Source organism: Nothoprocta perdicaria, unplaced genomic scaffold, assembly GCF_003342845.1.
Source record: "Nothoprocta perdicaria isolate Ctin4 unplaced genomic scaffold, notPer1 scaffold_201, whole genome shotgun sequence".
Classification (NCBI taxonomy): Eukaryota; Metazoa; Chordata; class Aves; order Tinamiformes; family Tinamidae; genus Nothoprocta; species Nothoprocta perdicaria.
Window position 1 is genome coordinate 759,129 of NW_020455217.1, and position 801 is coordinate 759,929.

Genomic DNA, 801 nt, shown 5'->3' on the forward strand with positions numbered 1-801 from the left:
CCCCCCGTGCCGTGCCGTGCCGCGCCGCGCCGGTGCCGCTCACCCAGGCCCGGCGGCCGCGTCCCGCATTGACCCGGAAACAGCTCCGCGGCAACCAAACATCACATGAGCGCGCGCCGCGCCGTCACGTGACGGGTCGCCATGGAGACGCCCGCGATGCGCGCGGCCGGCCCGCCCGCGCGCTCTGACGTCACCCGGCATCGCGGCGTGACGTCACGCCACAGGGATGCGTCACCACYGCCATCCAGCTCTCCGCCAAGAACCACCCTCAGGCCCCGGACTTTGTGCCCCCAGAGGGCAGCACAAAGAGTAGCGGCAAGCCAAGAGTGGGCAAAAATGGGTGGAAAAYGGGCACGTCAGGGGAACTGTGTGTGGCCCGAACGCACAATGTCAGCTTCACAAGWGACCCTGGTCTCTGGCCCTCTCACGGCCACCAGATGCTCTATTATTTCCTACCTACACCCATTTACTCAAAATAATAATAAAAGGAAAAAAAAAACTCCAAGGGCTTCTATTATGTTAATTTCTCCTCCCTTTAAAGGTCTCCTGAGCAAAGAGGGGCAAAGCAGGGGGGGCACAAGGCAGAGACAGCTGCTRATCCCTGCTTTTCTGCCCTATCTGGACCTAGATCACATGGTGGTCCTGGGGGGTGAGAGACGGACGCCGTCTCTCACCTCTCCTAAAATTGGGCACTTTGAGCTGCGGTTTCCAGCTTTAGAGCCCCAACTGCCACCACCAAAATGGACCCAGGGCTGTTGCAGGCTGGCTTCCCTTTAACGCAGGGAATATAGTTCTGTGTGC